The following is a 19848-nucleotide window of genomic DNA, read 5'->3' on the forward strand; positions in this document are numbered from 1 at the left end:
GAAAAGTGTCTTACAACGAAAAGAGTGAGGATGGCTGCTCACCTGAAGAGAGACAGGAGTTTATCTGAGCATGGGAATCCTCATGAAAACAGTCATCCTGGCATTGCTCCTAGGCAGAGCAAGCTGAGTGGTAACTGATCAGGTGTCTAATATAAAAAATTATTATTCTCCGCTGTTACAAGCCTGGTGGGTGATCAAATACCTCTATTGTTCCTCCCTTACCTGCAGCTTCATCTCAGCTAATATAAAACATTGCCTTTTTCCACTTGTGCCCTGATCTTATGACTCTATAACAGCAGGCATTGGGCGAGGTTGGTTTCTAGCAACCCCAGCTTTCAAATATTGTTTGCCTGGTTGTTTTCATGCTCAATTCCACTCACTTTACAGTGGATAAAGATGTCAGGTCATTCTGTTCTGGCTGTGTCAGTGATCACATTCTGCAAACCCTTAGGGCCCCTGCACACAACAAAGATTTCTCTTCTCTACAGGACCAGGATGCAATTAATGCATCTTTACAGACACCAGAGGCTGTGTTGTATAGGTGTGGACTTAACCACCCATGTCCAAAGGAAAATTTATATCCTTTGTCCCTGGTAGGTTTAAGAGGTAGGAAATCACACAAAGGCTGGGGAAGGAAAAACTGGCCTTAATTATTTCGAGGCCATTTATCATTTCTGCTCTGCACAGTTTTTTGTCCCACATGGGCTGCAGCTTCTAACACAGTCTAAGATGAAGAAATACTGAGTGGCATTTGATCAGGTTAAAATAACCAAACCACAGAGACAGATAAGGATTTCTAACTTTGGATCACACAGGGGAAAAGGAAACAACATTTTTATTTCACTTTGACACACTGTAGGATGTCAGGCTGTGCTTCTTTTTAGGATATTCAGTGAGAGAATTGAGTGCAGAAGTAATGATGCCTCAGTGGGAGATATGCCTCAGTGAAGGAGGAATAAAAACTGACTGCAGGCACCAAGGTGTATGTGAGAGAGAGAGCCCAAATTGTAGGTGTGGATGTGCAAAAATGAGGAAGAGAAGTTTTCTCTCGTCTCTTCATTTTGTGCAGCTTGTCCAAGGGTTCAGGCCCAGCTGTTGTCAATGAAATCCCATCTGCAGGAGAAACAAGAAAGGATGGAGTACCCAGAAGGGACACGAAGCAGTGCCTCCACCTGCATATGTGTCAAAGCCTCAAAATATTTTCTAACAATGAGCTTGCTTCCCCCTGTACCTGGGACCAGTAGAGGTACTCTGAGTACTTTCTCCAGCTTGCTTCTTTCAGCCACAACTTTTGGCAGTTCTGAACAGTACCATGGTGATTTGTTTCAGAAAAAAAGAGAGAAGTTGAAGAAGAAAATACATGCACCAAATATATATAAATAGATCTTTAATATATAAATAAATATATGCCAAATAAAAAAGTTTCTTCTTCTGTCACCAGAGGTGCCCAGTAGCATTGCTTGGCATCGATGCAGCTGCCAGGTGCCTGTCCCTTCACCATCTGAAAAAAAATAAAGAGATTTGTAAGAAGTCAAGCCAAAGGCATGCCTTGGATGGAAAATAAGTTTTCTTCTCCACCTTGAAAAGGGAAGAAGGCAGATAATTTCTATGTGGAGTTTGCCATGCTTTTTATTAAATAACTGCTGTCATTGGTGTATTTTCCCAATTTCCAGAATACTAAACATGAAAGAATGATCAGAAAAACACACCTGGTTACTTTCTTGCCAGGTATCTCAATGCTTTTGGGATTTTCTCCACAATCATTTTGATAGGACCCAGATTGTACAGGTATTAATGTAGTTTAGCAGGCAGGGGCATGACAGCCAGGCTTGCAGAACAATATCTGCTCACAGAATGTAGAGTCTGGATACTCCTTCCAGCACATTTCAGTTTAGCTTTGTTTTGCAGTCAATAATTCCTTACTGTTTCTTGCCATGGTGACGTGAGAGTCACATCCCCAGAGAGATGGTTTGGAAGAATTCTTTAGAAAGAGACAGTCTCCAAGTAGTCTTTTTTCTTTTTTTTTTTTTTTTTTTTTTTTCCCCCCTGGCAGTTTACACCCAAGAATAGGAATAAATTTGTTAAGTTTTTCCTCAGGTATTACAGTGTCTAAAGCAGGAAGACCTCATGGTCCTTCCCTCCTTGGACACAGCAGTAACTGGCTTTCAGCCCAGACCTAGTGCTGGCTGTTCCTGTGCACCTGCACTCCCACTCTGAGCAGGTCCCAGGAGGAGCTCGCTCCTCCACTGCCCACTGAGAGCTTTGCTTCTTCAGCCACGCACTGGGAGCCCTTTCCCTGCACACTTAGCAGGGGTGAGCATAGAAAGCCAAGGTCTGGAAATTTGAGTCCAATGCCAGGTTTCCCCAAAGGCCGTCCGGTCTGCCTCTTTGCAAGACCACTGCCTCACTGTGTTTTTGCTGTCCCTGATGCCTCCAGAAAACATTGTGATGAACATATACAAAAAGGATTTGTTATTTCACACCTTTAGAGTCACCACAAAGGATGTCTGGTTTTCAACCTTTCTGTCATCTTGCTGTAGTTATACTGTGAGGAAAAAGCCTTTTTTCTCTAGAGGAAGAAAGAGGAAAGAAAACACTACAACGATTAAAAAACCCCTTTCAACTCCCACCATAGAAAGTATTCATACAAAAAACCATTTTTTACAGCAAAATAGCTCATTTATCCTGCACAAGATAAAGCTATATAAAAAATAGCATTCTGCCTTTTGAGGCATCTTGTATTTTTTGACGGCCTTAGCTCACAGCCTTTGATTAGATAAAGGCCTTAATATTGCATTACAGCAGAATTACTTACATTATGGCAGCTGCTTGTTGCAATTGTGTTGACATGACTGGCTTCTTGTGTGAATGTATTCTGGTCTTTCTAATCTCTTTAGCATCAGCAGCAGGACATTTTATTTGCAATTGATTTTCAAATTTAGGAGTAATTGAAGTTTAAGTGCAGTTACCTTCTTGCAACAGGGACAGGTTGATACTGTTTAAATCCTAATTATGTACTGATTAAAAGTGATTGCATTGTCAAAGTGAGCAAGGGCTACAATTTGTTTCATTCTTAAAGGCTCAGCATAGAGAATTAATTGTATTTCCAGGAAAACAGATCAACATAAAGAGGAAGCAATTAAGAGGTCATTGTTGAATCATAAATTTCCTAGTAATTTTTGGAAGGTAGACAAGGTAGACTTAACTTTGAAAGCAGGTCTTGTTGACAACGAGGATTAGTCATTTAATGATTTTGGCATTTGATGATAGAATTTTTACCTACCATCACTCATACTACGTTTTACTAAAACAGGTAAGGCAGGATTGGGCTTATTTTCATATAATCCAGTCTTGTAGTGATCTGGTGTTTGCTTTGTTTTCAAATTTAATAATGAAATGACAGCCTGCAAATTGTTCTCATATAACAAGTACGATAAACAAAACCAGTCACACTTTTCCTATTAGCAGGAGTCGTTCCATAAGCACCGTAAAAAAAACCAAGAAAGCACGAGGGAAACCAGAGCAGCAAAATACTCTTCTACAATAGTGACAGGGCAAAATCTGAACACATTATTGCTGGGAGTTCTGGATCTGAGCTTTGTGACTGTTGCAGGCAATGTCTGAGACAGAACTGAATGATCCCATATTTTGGGAAGCACTTAGTCCAGACCTGTCCCTGTGTACAGTGTTGCTTTTATTATTTATTTAGACACAGGTTATGTTTGTATAGTGGGCTCTGCTGTTGCATCGAATTTCTCATTAATGGCATATCAGCATCCCCTATGAAGTATAAAGGTAGTAGATGCCAGCATCATGGTGACAATTTAAAGGTTTTTTTAACCTTGTTGTAGGGTTTTCTTTCTTCTTTCTCTATAGAAAACAGTGGATTTCTTAATTCCTACCAACATGTTACTAGCAGGAAAAACTTCAGTCATGGCCAAGAGAAATGGCAAACAGAAGTTGCACTGTTCCCTGGCTCAACTCACCACTGTTTCAGACAATGCCTCCCATCACTGCTGGTTCCCCAGGAGACAGGGAACTCCATTCCTTTTGTCAGACTTTGAGGAATCTCCCAGCATTTCACTGCCAGTGCAGAGAACAGTGCCACTGCTCTGTTAGGCTTCACTACGGTGGCAATTAGTAGTAAACCACGTCAGTATTACCCAGAACTCCAGAAAGGCACACACAGAGTTCATCCACAGGTTCCTCTTTCTGAGATATTAAGCTGTATGGGGTGGTTCCAATGTGCAGAACAAGTTGTCACTGGGAGACCACTGTGGTATGGGAACTTTGAATTCTATGATCTTCTCCATATCACTTCACCAAATGATAGATACAGCCAGTTCCCATTTTGGTGATCACAGAAAAAGGTTCCAGTTCATGTTTGTTTTTAGCCTGGCTCCTTATGAAAGCAAGGCCCACACATTACTCTGTGTGTCACTGAATTACTTTTGAACCTTTTTAGCCTATGTGTCCCCAGTGTAGCAGAGGAGATGGGTTGCCAAAATAACTTAGTTCCCATACAATTTGCAAGTTCAGTTAAAAACAGCAACCCAAATTTCATCAGCACCATTTCTTCTGCTATAAGGAAAAAACCCAGAAAACAGCAGAGGAGAACTTTATGATTACATAAGGAGAATGTAGAAAATATGGGTTTTATTCATCCCTAACAAAGCAGACATACAGAAACTGTGTTCTTTTTATCTTAAACTTGTCAATTAATAGTGAAATCAAACATGGGGGTTCAAGTCAAAAGAAAAATTCTGGATTATGGACTACAGAAAGGCTTGACTCATTGTAATAAGTGAAAAGCAGTTATCAAAAAGTGTGTAGCTTTACTAAAAGGTTCGATTATTAGGGTGAATGCATAGCAATTCCACTGCAATGAAAAGCTGATCCAAAAAGTGAATAGTTAAATAGCATTTAACAATAGTCCTTCAAGAAGCCACTGTCATTTTGGGTGACTCTCTGGAAGTCAGTGGATTGTCTTCAGGCACATACTGGTTGTATTGAAGACAAACCATCAGTGATTCTGAATTCTGGTCATGAGTTTAGATAGCAATTTCTGTCTCCTTAGTGACATTCTATTGTGGTTGAAGCATAAACAACTTCAATGGCTCTACTCAATACTTGCTTACTGTCTGTAGTAGAATGATTTTTCCCAAACCTTTCTTGAACCATAATGATTACCTAGGGAACTCTGAGTGCAGGCCCAGGATATTACAAAATAAAAATGATTTTGCTAAAATTCCTTTTATGTGCATTAGTTTCTCAGTTATATGATTTATAGAATCTTTCAGGCTCAATTGCTGCATTTGAGAAGATGCAGGAAAAGAGCAGGTCTAACACAGGGTGGCATGTAAGCCTGAATTTCTTTAGGGAATTCTGTTCCAAAGCCCAGTGAAATAAGTAGACTCTTTTTTTTGCACTGTCTTCAGTGGGATTTGTGCAGGTTCAGAGGACATTTACAGGTTGCAGAATATTGAATTAGAATCATGGAAGTGTTAATGTGTAATATATGCATAATAATAGAATGGTGGTTAGAAATCAATATTGGTATTTGTCTTATGAAAAAGTCATAGAAATATGCTACTCCTGGGATTTAATGCAGAGTTAATATAAAAAAAGCCCCAGGGCTAATGTTTTTCTGTGCTCCAAGAATTAAGAGGTTTCTAAGACTAATCAAAACCTTTCACACACTCTTTTTTTCCCATGTAAATGGATCAAAAGTCTGAAAATGTAACTGAAGTTACTATGTTTGCATGAATATTTTACAATCTATAAACAAGACCTTTACTTTGTAAGCAAATTCTGCATGGAAAAAAATCCATTTCCCATAAAGAATTCACAGGAAGAGCTGTATGTTCAAAATGTACTTTCTATTTATTTCACTCATTTGATCATCTGACCAACTTCCTTTTCAGGGAGGATAACTGAAAACATATGCTTTCTTCTTCAATATTTTCTTTAACTTCTTGAATTTCAGTAATAAGGAGATAAACTTGACTCAACCTAACCCAAGGATGGATAAAGACTTTTGAAAAAGCTGTGAGATTTTCCACAGATTCAGAGCTGACAGAATGTAACAACAGAGCTGTTTCCCACATCCCTTTCTGCATCAGCTTTTTCTCCTGACTTGTACCTAGAGTATTATGAATGCTCCAGCAAATAGGGCTAAATCTATTAAAGAGAATGATGTGAGGTCATGTCATGGTACAATATTATTTTGTGATGAAGCAGTTTCCCTTTACAGGCAGCTGTGGGCACTGACCTGGTATCCAGCAGAGGAGACAGCCTGGCAACCTTTTGCAATCTCCCTTCTTATTCAACAACCTTTCTTTCTGTTTGGGGAATCTGTTTCCTGTTAAAATGTTTGAGTAACCAAGTATAGCCTCCTTCAATATTGCCACTCACCCACCAAATGTTTGCAGAACATTTGTGGATTTCCCAAGACATTCCTGAATTGGTGGTGGTCTCCCATGATTTCCAGGAAAATGCATGCAACCGTGACAAGTCAGATACCTTGGATTTACAAGAACAGAGATCACCAGCATTTTTGAAATATGAATAGACATTGCCAAGGTGCTAGGAGAATAAAGCCAAACCAGCTTTTTTTTTTTTGACGGTAGGGCAGAACACTCTACTGAGCCTGTTCAGATCTTTTTTTGTTATCTGAGTCCATATGGGATTAAATGAGAAAGACAAGGTCCTGTTCTACATTTTTAGCATTACAGAATAGTAGATCTTTTACACAGATGAATACAAAGGCTTGTCCCAGATGTTTCACTGTAAGATGTCTATCTCCTCCTGCAGATTTTTCCTATCACTGTAAAAGCTAGCTGAGCAGACTGCATTAACCATTTATTTTTCACTTTTAAACTGCTTATGAATGCATCAACTGTTTTTCTTCTTTCAATTTTACCTTTCTGTTTCTTTTGATCCTAAAAAAGTTGTAACCCACTCAAAATGCTGTTTAGGAATTGTTAAATATTACAAAGAATGTTTTTCTGCTACAGGTGAATTTCTTCTCCAATCCTGCAGGTGAATTTAATCCCAAATCAAATCCCTGCTCCCTGCAACCAGCTGCACCAAATTGAACCAGTACAGAAGTCCTGTAGCAGCCTTAATTTTATTGGGGTTGAGTTATTGCATTTAGGTACTGTGATCAGTGGAGAACACTTGGAGACTAATTTCTTGTGGTGGAGCAGCCTGAGCAACAATTATCTCTGGTTCAGCAAGCAAAGGTGAGTGCTATGAAGAGGTTCTATAATGCACTATGAAATTAGTTGTTTAGTGGAAATTTTTTTCTTAAGGCTTTCAGTGGATTACTGGATGTTCTGGAAAAGGTTTAATCCTGTGTCTTTTGAATGACAATGATACCAATCTACAACCTACAGAAGCCTGTGGGCACCTCTTTGTAGGTAGAGTGTACTTTTAAGCAGGGTTGTGACTGGTTACCTGAAGTTAAAACTATGTGTTTAAAAGCTGTGCTAGATAATGAATCCTGCTTACTGCAAACGAGACTCAATCAGTGTCTTGGAAACAATTTTCCTTTCAGCATTTTCTAAGAAAAAGACCCTAGATTTGGAAATCTTGCTATTCTTTAATTTTGGGATTTGTGTCCAGTTATCCATTTACATACTTACTTTCTGAAGTCAGCACAAAACCTTCCATAGCTCTTGGTTTCCATACATTCCTGACAGTTGGCATAAAGTCAGAAAAAGGGAACCATGGGACAGTGTGTTACATAGCAGACCAGAGTTTGGGAAAGGAAGCTTAGATAGCCACTTACTTGCTAAATCTAGCAGCAAATAAAATGAAGAATTCCAGTCCTGTAATCCTGTAATTAAAACTTGGCAAGCTGTTGGGAGGTTTTTATTATTATTTTCTTATCATTTTAGCAATGCAAGAAGCAGAACATCTTAATTATAAAAATGGCTTAATAAAAAAATCTCATAGGACATATTTTTAGACCAGTTTTTATTATGATATCTATTAAAAAGGTAATGCAAATATTTTGATTATATCAACCTTTAAATTAATACAGGAATAAAAACATGTAATTTTATTTCAAACCATTTATGAAGAATGGGTAAGCTTAGGAATAACAGTGGTTCTGGACCTTCTACCTCACCTTCTGACACCACTCTTTGGAATGAAACCTAGCTGAAGTAGAGGCCAAATTTCTTTTTTCCTTACATACATGTATGATAACTTCTACAGAAAAAAGTCAAAGCAGTAAGTGTATGAACTAAAATGTATTTTTCTAGACAAGATCCATTAGAGAATAAAACTGGGCTCTTTATTACTTTTTATAGTCACCTGCAAACTCAGAGACATGTAGTTTGAAAGGTTCTTTTGGCAGATACATCTGACTGTAATGAAGCATTTTGGGAACTGGAGATGGGTGAGATGGGATTTTTTAGTTTCTCAAAATAAGATAGCAGAGAGTTAGTTTGGTTTGCAGATCCCTTTGGGGAAAGATTTAGTGTTGAACAGTGCAGGCTGGGACGGGGGGAAAGGGTTAGCAACACTGACAGTTTGGTAACAAACAAAAGGAACCCCAATAATTGTTTTCACAGAATTTTTGAAAGAGCTCGATTGTGGAGGGCTTTCTTCCCTCTGCACTGCACATTCTAAAGTAACAGTACTGCCACTGACAACTTCAGGCAAATTTACCTTATTTTTTTTTTTTTAGGACACTTTATTAAAAAAAGATACATCAACATGTGAACTTACAGAACTCTGAGTGCATCCTATCCTCCATCATAAAAAGAGACAGCTCACCTGTAAAAGCGGCAGTTGCATTGTAAATTTATTCTGCTATATCCTAGAAAGGTTATTATTCAGCTTATCCAAACTGTCTTCATTCATAAATCTGCAACTTCTAATATGAAAAGTTATAACATTGACTGTGAATTTGTGTCTATTTTGTGGGGGGGAAAAAAGTCAAATTCCTTGCTCTAGGGCTGAGTTGAGCATCAAGTGCTATTACTTGTTACTATTTGTGAAATGAGTTAACTCTGGAGATAAAAGGACAAATATCTTTCCCACCAAAACTCACTATTAAAACTAGTGCTTTTGGTGGGGAAAATGTGCAAAAGGATCAGCCATTAATTTCGCAGGAATGCCTCTGTGCTATTCTAAGTTTCCTCTCCACATGGGGCATTCTGAGCTGGTTGACCTAGCTGAATCCTAAAGACCTTTCACACAACTAAAGTCACAATGGAGCCAGTCAATTGACACAAAAGGTCAAGAGATGCCATTAAAGCTGGAATTGGTTAGGAATGTCTTAGTGTTCTGGGGCTTTTGTAAGAAAATGTTTTGTGTTGGTTTTGGGTTTTTTCCCAACTTGACCTTGGATGGAGTTTCTTAGTCAAACACAAGACATCACAGAATCATAGAATGGTTTGGATTAGAAGGGACCTTAAAGATCATCTTGTTCCACCTCCTCTGCCACATGCACAGATGCTTCCCACTAGACCAGGATGCTCAGAGCCACATCCAACCTGGCCTTGAACACTTGCAGGAATGGGGCATCCACAGCATCTCTGTGCCAGTGCCTCACCACCATCACAGTGAAAAATTTCTTCCTGATACCTAATCTAAACCTACTCTCTTTCAGTTTTAAAGCCATTGCCCCTCTTCCTATCAGTCCATGTCCTTCTAAAAAGCCCCTCTCCATCTCATGTAGCCCCTTTAGGTACTGAAAGGCCTTTAATTTCTCATCAAGCTATCTGTTCTCCAGGCAGAACAACCCGAACTCTCTTGGAAAGCCAGTAACTTCGGGCTTAGAATGTTTGCTTAAGAAAAGGAATTCTAACTCCGTGGTTCAAACCAATAATATTCAGTTATGTTTTCTACATTCATGCATAGTAAATAACATGTGCAATTTATTACCTGGAAGGATTCCAGTGTCAAAATCCCTAGCACTACATAACATTTTAAAAAAATATATCAAGTTCTGAAAGGAAATGCTGCTGGAATCAGAAAATATATTGCTTTTATAATTTTTCATTTATTATAGGAAAGATTATTATGGTTCCAGGCACCTCAGAGGCAAAATTCAGTGAGCAGAAGTTACCTGGAAGATGAGTCAGGGAGAGTACAAAGCTTGGGACCCAGTTAAGTTTAAATATTGCACTTAGAAATCAGGTTGTAACTGTTCTTCTTGCCTCTGTCTGAAGCAAAGATGGAACTAGGTAGGCACCTCCAAATGTTCATTTAAATTTCTACTAGCTTGAGATAAAAAGCAGTGCTACCTAGAAATCTCCATTTCTCTCCATTGGCTGCAGCAGCACAGAGCTTTCCACAGTGTGTCTTCTATTGTCATTAAATCTGGCTGTGGTGTTTAATTGTGTGGCCTTTACAACTCTAAGAGTTCCGAGGTGCACCAGGTTGAAACAATGTCTGTTTGCCTGGAAACAGCTGTGACCTGTACTAGAATTTATAGTAAGAAAGATTAAATCATCCAGTCAGGTTAATTCTGGACACAACTACTCACAATATTTACCCTTTACTCTTTGTCGTCATCTTAACTTTCATCTTGACCAGCTCATCTGCAAGATTTGTAGTGCAGAATGGATCTACGGATGTGAAAAGTCCATTACCCCTCCAGTAAGTGTAGGTGGGGTTTCTCGATGCCAACAAATACTTTTCAGAACACTTCAGCAACTTTTACAGAATCTGTTTATCTGTTTTGTAGCACCCTGGTAACTTTGGAATGAACTTCTTTCCTTTGCCTTGGGGTAAATGAATTTAATCCCACTGTTTGTGTTTTTTCCACAGCAGTCACAGTAAGTCCATCCTGTCATGTGCTCAAGATCTCAGGGGATTTCATTCTACTTGAATGCTTTCCATTGAACACCAGAAAGAAGAGGGAAAACATTCCTCTTTGGCAGAGGTCTGTAGATACAGCAACAAAAATGTTTCTACTGCAGAATCTCTTGATTCAAAGTGCTGCTTTTGTGCTTGAAGCTTAGCTCTGTGCAGGATGTTCTTGTAGCAGAGTGATGGTGAGATGAGAAGAGACAGAAGCAGAGGTTCAGGGGCAACCCTTTGAAAATCTGAAGTATGGGGTTTTCTAATAACTTTAAAGTAGCATTTACAAGCTTTAAAGTGGATAAAATTTGCATATTTGTAAACACAGCAAAATTTTTGTGGGTTTATTATTGACAATGTAATACTGGCTGCCTTTTTAAGGAGGTGACCCTAAAAGCCCTATGACCTGTCTTTCACAAGTAACCCCATCAAGTTCTCAGCCCTTATGTCTGCAGTGAAAAGCTGAAAGATGCCTCAAAGTTCAGAAAAAACATATTCTGAACTTGGCATGGTTTGAGTCAAGTGCAGTGAAGGCAAGAATGCTTGGTTTGGGCTTTCAATCAGAATAAGCAAAATAAATAGAAGTGGAATTACTGACCCACTTTTCCAGATGAGGAAAAATAAGATAAGGAAACTAAGTTACTTGCTGGAATTAGCAAGGAAGTCCTGTGCCAGTGCAGGGAATAGACTCTCTCCTTGAAGTTAGGCAAGTTTTTTGACTGCAGGATTCCCTTGTTTCGCATGCCGAGAGCAGGTGTTTAGCAGAGACAGAGTCATATTGGGGCTCTCAGCCACTTTTCTTGGCTCTTTAGGTGTTGACTGAAGGCTCTTTACCTGCTTTTGTAGCTCCTGTGGAAGAGCTGCATGGCTTGTGCTGGAGGGAAGAGGTGACTAGGGCCTAACTCCTGAAAAGTTTCTCTTCAATGGGAGAACTATACTGGGAGGTGCTTGGGGATATTTGAGGAATAACAGCCTGTCCAAGCATTCTTCAATCAGTAAGTCTAAGAAGTAATTGAAAATTTTGGTTTCATTGGATACAGGTTTCACCTTCTGGTTATGGTTTGATTAGTAGCGCAGGACCTCTCTGCTGCTTTGTCTGCATCCCTCTCTTGCTCTACCTCCTGCCCATTTCTCTTTTAAGACATTTACCATTGTCTTACCTGCCTGGATTTGTTTTTCTGTGCTTCTCTTTAGCACAAAGTAAATGAATCCTCATTAGAATCCTATTTTCTGTTTCTTTGTGCCCAGATTCAGACTGTCCCACAAAATATCACTTAAAAGTGTTGTCTGCAAAAAAACCCCAACCATTTTCTTATTTATATTTTCTGTGATACACATAGAAATAATTTCTTGCTTGCTATATTCACTGGTAACTGAGTGGAAAGAACATTTAGCTAGATTTAAGATATGAGAATGTGTTGGTTACAATAAAATTGAGGAATCTTCTTTTTTTTTCTCTCAAGTACTTTCTGATTTATTTCTTCCCACCTGCTTCTACACTGAGCAAAGGGAAAAAGTCTACAATTTGACACAAAGGAAATTTCAGTGAAACTGTTCACCTGCTCCAAGCACTTTTTTTTGTGTTATTACTTTTTAATACCCTTTACAATGCCTCCTTCTATACTTTGACATTTAGCTTTAATCTGTGTGTAGCTATAAACATCACTTCCTATGCTTGGATTGGGGTCTGCCCTAGTGCCCTTGAATGAGCTCACAGAGGTGAAGTACATCAGAGGAACATGGCAACGATGTCATATGAGAACAGATGATAAAAATCAAACACCATCACAAGTGTTATTTTTTTTTTTTAAGATATTAAGATCTAACACAAAATCCCCTGAATATGAATTCAAGAGAGATTTAAACTAGAAAGAAATTCAATTCATACAAATATCTTTTCATTGCAATTAGACAGGGAGAGACCTACATAAATGTCAAGAGTCTGTTTGGCTTTTAATTTCCAGGGGGTTTGTGATGAACACCAGAGAATTACTTGAATTTCATTCTGATGAGCTAACTTACATCCTGATCTGTCCCAGACAAAAACTGGAAAAGTAGAACTAGAATGGATCTCGAAAGCTCAACTGTTGCAAATCCTCTTGCTGTCAGACAGGACCAGATGTGTCTGTGCAGGAAATAGTGTTGGGGTTAAGGGACTGGGGTTTTTGAGAGGAAAAGTGTCACACTTCCACGGCCAGAAGCTGTGTTCAGGTACAGTGTCAAAGAATATTTTCCCTCAAAACATCATGTGCTTTGTCCCAAGCAATGGGATGTTTCACAGAGATGTGGCCATCATGGTGCTTTTAATACAGCCTTCAGAACAATGTCAAACACCTTGCAGTCTATCTGTGAAGACAGCAGGCAAGCCTTTTGTGCAGCTGTACTCATCTTTCTCATTATCAAAACTGCTGATGCCCAGGTGATTTTCCGGAGGGCTCCCTCCTGCAGAGACCAACTATGTACTGCCCAAGGAAAGGGAGACAAAAGATGTAATGTCAGGCTGATAAATGTTTTTGTCATATTTAATTGGGATTATCCATTTATCCCCTTCCATTTTCCCTGCAGAGGTTAATCACTAACACACACAAAAAGGCCTAAACTGGGACCTGAGCAGGAAATGCAAAATATCTCAGAATTACAGCAGTTAATCAGCAGCCTGATTTAGCCTCTACATTCTCTCCACAGTGCTTAAAGGACTTTGCCTTAAAATTATGTTAAACAAAAGCAGCCAGAGAACATCTTATTCAACATGTATAATTAAGGCTCTGTTCAGGGTTTGTTTTGGTTTTTGTTGTTGGCTTTTTCCTCTTCATTGCTTGGTCTTTCCAATCCATTTTTTCCTTGAAGAATATTTCCTCCAGTGTAAGGCAGCTTCTGCTGTGCCACACTGTACGTGATTAGGAAAACATTTCTTTGCCTCCAAAATGGGAAGAACTTGAAAACCTCAAACTTGAAATAGTCCTTTGATGCATTTTTATTGTATTTCCAAGCTATACAATATCCCTATTGTTTTCCCTCTTACTATTATCTAATACATCACTTGCATCCTAAGCAGAGGTTGTTTTCTTTGGTTCAGATCTCCATGATGGTGTCCAGGCCTTTAGTATATTGTTGTTTTGGGCCTGGTTTTTATTTCTAGGACAAAAGACATAGATAACAGTATCCATTGCATGTTGGGCTATGGTAAGTTTTGGGCACCATAATATATGAAAGATATAATGCTATCAGAAAGCATCCAAAGGAGAGTTATGAAGGTGATAAAGGGTCTAGAGAAGAAACCACACAAGGAGCAGCTGAGATCACTTGGCTTGTTCAGGCTAAACTAGAGGAGACTGGGGTGAGACCTCATAGCAGCCTACATCTTCTTCATGATGGGAAATGGAGTGCCAAATAATGATCTCTGGTGACTAATGACAGGACATGAAGCTGTGTCAGGAGAGGTTTAGGTTGGATATTAGGAAAATGTTCTTCCCCCAGAGGGTGGTTGGGCACAGGAACAGGCTCCCCAGGGCAATGGTCACAGCACCAGCCTGACAGAGGTCAAGAAGCATGGACAATGCTCTCAGGCACATGGTGTGATTCTGGGAGATGGTCCTGTGCAAGACTGGGTATTGAGCTCTGTGACCCTTGTGGGTCCCTTCTGACTCGGCATATTCTGTGCTTTTATGGATCTTTATGTGCTTTCCCCAGCTAGATCAGATTCAGACTCAATGGTCCTGCATAGTAATTTTTATTTTAATCATATCAGAAGTAACTTTTCTTTAAGCCCAGATCACAAAATATGCTTCCCCACTAGCAACACCACACGGTTAACATATCCACTTCTCTGTTATGTCCCAAAAGATTCATCTGCCTCTCAGTTAGGCTTTTATACTTAGGGTGAAACAGAATATCTTCCCTGTGTTGGAGACCTGTAATTCCTATGCCTGTGTAGATCTTCCAACCTGTGCTTGGCCCCAGTCTTTAAGCCAGCAGTGGGATGCTTCCACTGTATGTTTATGGCAGGTGTTGACATGTCTTCATATACAACTGTCTAAAGAGATATGTTTGGATACCTGTATCCATGTTTCTGTAGTGGTATGCTTTAGCTAGAATCACTGAAGTCTCTGGCTTTAAGCTTTGTTGTAGCTCAGAATCAACACATTGAAAGAGTTGTGGATTGTGGTCCAGGATCTGCAGAACCTGTAGTGAGGCTCAGTGCCTTGGTTTTTCAACCATGTTCCCTGTGCTTCTGCTTCCAGGAGACCTCATGGCATGGTGTCACTTCTACAATCTCTTCTCCAAACCTTATAGCCCTTTCTGAAATAGTTTTTCTGTGCATGATCAACCCAAACTGATAAGCATTGATGGCTTTCATCATTCACTTCATGCTGTTACACGTCTCCTGAGGAGATGGCATATGGAAATGTCCCTTCTCAGCACAGATGCCATCTTTCCTCAACAAATCTGTTATCCTGGCTGCTGTGGTGATTTATTGCTTATTGTTCTTGGTTCTGATGTAGGCAGATGCTGTTTGTTTATTGAAGAGTAAACAGAAATTTCATAACAAACCAGTATTTTCAAAGTAGCATGAAAGATCTATAACATTCCTGATATGCAGTAAGTTTATTACCAGTGTGCCTTCTGAGTGAAACAATTTAAAGTTTCCCTCATGGCCCACTGTTGAGCACTGGTGACCTCACAGATCTTTGTACACAGAGCTTGATCTGGACACCTGCCACGTCAGGACTGCGTTGCATTTATTCCTTCCATAATTCATTTGCTTTTACGAATAAGAGATCACTGCCTTGCTTCCAAAGGAACTGAGAGATGTACCTGGAGCTGATGCTTAATATTTTTAAGTCCTGAAGTCTTCGTATCCAACAGATAACTTTTTTTCTTTGCTGGTTCTCTTAGAACTCTCTAATAATACAATATTGTGCTTCCTCTTTTTGATATTAAAGAGCTTTCTTAACAGTTTCATTGTGTTATCAGCTTCATTATGTTATCAGAGAGCTTGTAGGGTATTATCTGAAACGCAAGAGTGTTCCCTGTATAATAAATCCTTTCAAAGGTCAAGATGAAGCAGATTAGCTAAATGAAGCTATTAATTATGCACAGATCAATTTTTGGTAATGCAATGTGAAGTCAAAAATACAGTGATAAAACTTTTCTGGTTTTGTTTTTTGTAGTAATTTTTTTTTTATGGGCAGGGCAGCTTCTATGACAGGTCTTTTTCAGAAAGTTTGTCATCTACTTACTTTGGGGAAAATGAAGCATAAAATCAGAGTGCTAATGAATTCAACCTCAAGAGTACAGGTGCTTTTCATTTCAAGTGGGAAACTGATATTTCCCATCTGCTCCACAGTTCAATAATGTTTCTGTATTTCAGAAGGGTTTTTAGGAGGCTTGGTGGCTGGTAGCGTGGAGTGCTCTCTAGCCTGGGCTTTCTGTGGACCTACTGGGTTTGATCTCATACATCTCATTGCTGAGCTGCAACAAATGCAGGGACTCAACCCTATGACTGACAAAGTCCCTTGGAATGCTACATCCCATCTGAGTCAAGTGCTTCAAATACCAACCTTTGGATTACATCTGTTGGTGATGACTGAACTGCCTTCAAAGTATTAACTAAAGGAAAGTAAGTGTTTCTTCTCAGTCCTTTAGTGAGGTGCTTCCATAATTTGATGCATTTATTCCTTTTTCCTTGGGTGTGTTTGCCAGTCACTTCACATCTCAATGCACACAGTACTGGGGTTTGCTAAACAAGCAGGAATTCTGTATTGACTTGCAAAGTTGTTGATACAATACTGCTATCCAGAATTCGAGCTTTGGGATATTTACCATTTTGCTTGAAGTCATAAGTTACTTATCTCCAGGGGACAGAAAATAACATTTTCTTCTGATTCATTACACTTAATAATTGAAGATCTACATGCTTAATAACGCTTCTTTCCCTGGAAGCAAAAGCAATTCCTGCAAGCAATATATAAGGCTAAATAGGCAATGTGTCTCATTCCACTTACTCTAATGGTTCTGACTGAATTTTCTTAGATTTTGCCATTTGTTGAGTGGATTATAAATGTGGTTAAACTGTGGAATAGAAAATGTTGAGCAAAACCAGCAAGTCAATTAAAAAAACTTAAAAATAAATAATTGTTGGGAAATGGGTTTTTTCATACAAAATCTTTTTAAAAACTTACACTACACAATTTTGAGTATCAAGCCAGAAAAAGGAGAATGCCTGTCTCAGAGTTTAGAGGTTGGTTATACTGGGGGGTGTGTTTAGTTGGCTATGTTTATTCATATGAAGAGGGAAGGAGAATATCTTTAGTTTTGAGTACAGCTCCTCATGAACCATATCAAAAGACAAATTGTCCTATATCAGCCCATGTAAGATTAGGACCAGGTTGTTTGTTTGTTTGTTTTTGAATTTTTGGGGGTGGTTTTGGTTTTTTGGTTTTTTTTTGTTTTGTTTTTTTTTTGTGATAGTTTAGGAAGCTTCCTGCAAAAGTTGCTATAAAGACAAATATTACAAGAACAGAGGAGAGCACTTTCTAGAGTATGAAGGTTCCTATCCATTTATTTTTTCAAGGCAGAGTCCTCAAGTGAAACAAACTCAAGCCAAAACCAGCATTTAATAAGATTTCGGTTCAAAACACAGTTTTTAAAGCTCTAACTTCCCATTAGGCACTAATTCTAAAAGAGAAACTAATGAACTGGAGCAAGGGGGTTAGGGGAAGGACTATATAACACCCAGCACAGCTGTCAGTCCAGATATGTGTGAATGCACCTGTGTGCTATGGAAACCTTGTCCATAAAAGCAAAAACATTTTCCTTAGGAGGAAAAAAAAAAAAAAAACAAAAAACACAAAACCAAAATCACAGCCACTAAAAACTATGTGGCTGCCTAGACAGAGTTCCTGACTGTATTCTTGTGTAGGAATTGTAATTAAACCTTTACAAACTTAGTTGTGTGTCTGTTGTAATAATGAGCAGAAATGTACATTTGTGAGCAAACCCTCTGCTCTTTGTGGTTTTAACTGTGCTCTGTCGGTTTTATATTTCTATCTTCATAAAAACTGTATTTTTCAGAGTCTGAATGACATCTTTTTCTCACTGAGTGATTGATTCAGACCATATTCATTCTGGTCTTGCCTTGTGCAGTGCAAATCAAGGTCTGGACAGTCTTGAACAGAACTTCAGACCTCAGAAGGGAGATAGAACGAAAGCAGGCTGCTTTTCTGGAAATGTTCCTCCTTTATCTTAACACCAAGATATGCCCAAGCACACAGCAGTGAAAAAGTGCAGTTATTCAAACTATGCCTCTCTAAACCTGGCTGGCTCACAGCCACAGGACTTGATTTTATTTTCAATGCCACTCCAAGCTGAGTAAGAAGCACCAAGATGCAGAATGGTAATGTTTAGGAGTGGATTACAAATCTTGTGCTAAACTCTATTTTGCCTTATCTGAGTGCAGTCATCAGCCATGTACCTGTACCTTCATACGGATGAGATAGAAATGGCAATGCTTCCTCTCCTCAGCCCACCCCTGTGAGGTTTGTTTGAGGAAACGTGTAATCCAAGCACAAGTCACTGGTCACTCACTAACCCCTCTCCACAGATTAGCTCAGGCCAGTCCTGAGTACAGGCTGGCAGAGCTGACCATGTGTGACTGGTCACACTAGGTTGTGTGGGGGCTGTCTTGGCAGCAGGTATCAGCTTGGCTCCCCCTAGTAGATAAATAAAGTGAGAGGATCTCCCAGCCCTGCATGAGCAGGCACCATTAATGAGGTCAGTGCTGCTCTGGGCAAATGTTTCCTGCACAGTCTGCCAGCTCCTTCCCAAAGCAAAGGAAAATATCTCTTGGCCTAGCTGGCCTGAATCGTTCTGCTGTGCCATGAATCAGCACAGCAAAAGATCCCCTTAAGCAGAAGAAACTCTGCTCTTTAGTGCTCCAGCGCGAGAAGTTTTTTGGAGCCCACAGAGGGAGTGGGTGACCGTCCCTCTGCTGTATGCCTTGTTTTTCCTATGACAGGAAGATTTGACATGGGATGAAAATACAGCAACTGGACCTAGCCAGGCAGCTGATGTGACAACAATCCACCCTTGGGAAAATGGGATCCCTGGCACTGATTCCTTGCAGCTTGTCAGTATGCAAGAGCATGGGATGGAGATGAGAAAACATCATGGGAACAGAAAAAGCAGCTGAGCTTTAACTGGGAGAGAAAAATAAATCTTTTCTGAGAGGAACGAAAAAAGAAAAGGAAACCAGCCTTCAGGGTGTTTTTCTATTGATGTAACCACACACAAAAGCACTCCAAATCTGGATTTAGGGTGAAATGTCCTCTTTATTACAGACCCACCGTAAATCCCTGAGCATTTAATTCTCAGAAGTAGCCCCATATCCATCTTGCTTTTGATCCGTTCCTTTCTCTTTTCTGTGTCCTGCAAACAACTCTGCAACAGGCCAGCAGCTAAATACTTTCTTACATAAAGTGTGTGGGTTTGAGGCTAGCACCTATCAGGGTCAGTAGAGAAACTCCCCTCTACTTCCATCGTCATTGGATCAAATATTTGACAGAGTGGCATTTAAAAAACAAAAAAGGAATTAAGAGTCTCTAAGCTAATTAGACATGCTGGCACATGTACTCTTTCTTCCATCTGCCATCCCTCAGACAGCTATGTGGCTAGGAACAATATTTCTTGACATTCTCTTGGCAGATACCATGAGGTCTTAGAAAAATTCTCTGGCCATGACTCCACTGGGCTATGAGTTTAAACCTCTTCTAATGTTGTTACATCTGACTTCCCATTAACCATTAATTAAGTTTTTCTTACCTGTGATTGGTGTTTCTTTCCAAATTCAGCAGTGGGATGATTTTCATTAGTTTGTGCATGTCAAAGTAGCTATCTGAAAAGCTGAGTCCAATGCCTGAATGAATTCCCTGGGGAGAGGGAAAAAAGTGGAGAATATGATGACAACATAAGTCATGTAACTCTAGGAAAAGGCCTAAGCTACTTCAGATTTTTACCTTTAAATCTGCA

At 39.4% G+C, this 19848-nt stretch overlaps 1 long non-coding RNA gene across 1 annotated transcript; it reads right to left on the reverse strand.

Annotated features, from left to right (window-relative positions):
• Positions 1–1372: 1372 nt before the first annotated feature.
• On the reverse strand, positions 1373–19848 carry LOC125329512. The gene is made up of 2 exons (XR_007205183.1): positions 19642–19848; positions 1373–1501 (listed from the first exon to the last, which is right to left on the reverse strand). It is a non-coding gene; the product is annotated as an uncharacterized LOC125329512 (long non-coding RNA).

Source organism: Corvus hawaiiensis, chromosome 8, assembly GCF_020740725.1.
Source record: "Corvus hawaiiensis isolate bCorHaw1 chromosome 8, bCorHaw1.pri.cur, whole genome shotgun sequence".
NCBI lineage: Eukaryota > Metazoa > Chordata > Aves > Passeriformes > Corvidae > Corvus > Corvus hawaiiensis.